Consider the following 727-nt stretch of genomic DNA (forward strand, 5'->3'; position numbering starts at 1 on the left):
GGGGGGGGGGGCTAGGATGCTTTTAATGCTGATTAGCTACATCCGCCATCCCCCGATGGCTAGGAGGTGAACTGAACGATGCACACAGGGCAGCGTTTCCTGGCAACTGCTATTGACCGGCCACAGATCAATCAGCAGACTTCTGGTGACGGCTGATTATACTCTTCCTTTTTTTTCTCTTCCCTTTCAGTAAGTGTCCTGTCAACTTCACCTCTGTCCACGTAGATGTGTCTCACCTCGACTTGTCTGCGCCTCAACAGCAGCGGTACGTCTCCGCATCGTCCGTCATCACGCAGTCCGACTGGCACCAAAGGCCGAAGAAGCAAAATCTGCTGCTGCTTCTGAGGCGCAGCTGGAATCAATGAGCAGGTCTCTGATCTTATTCTGTACTACATTACATTCTGTCACCTACTGTAGGCTACACTTTCCTCTCTGGCTCGGGGCTGATCAGGAGAATGTGGGTCACATGGGCTGTTGCCAGTGGGATAGAGCCATCAAAGCTTTCTGTCTCTCTCTCTCTGTCTGTCTCTGTCCCCCCCCCCCCTCCCTTATTGCTGAGATCCAAGCTTTACAGACTCAGGAGGATGAGGTCAGCCCCCAACCCCCCCCCCCCCCCCCCCCCCCCCCCTCTGTCTCAGCTGCAAAACAAACCCAGTCTCTCCTCCTTGCCCTCCCCGTCCACATCTGTAACCTGAGCCGGCTGAGCTGAGCCCCCCCCCTGGTCGGA

Source organism: Anarhichas minor, unplaced genomic scaffold, assembly GCF_050575085.1.
Source record: "Anarhichas minor isolate MPS153535 unplaced genomic scaffold, ASM5057508v1 ptg000042l, whole genome shotgun sequence".
Lineage (NCBI taxonomy): Eukaryota > Metazoa > Chordata > Actinopteri > Perciformes > Anarhichadidae > Anarhichas > Anarhichas minor.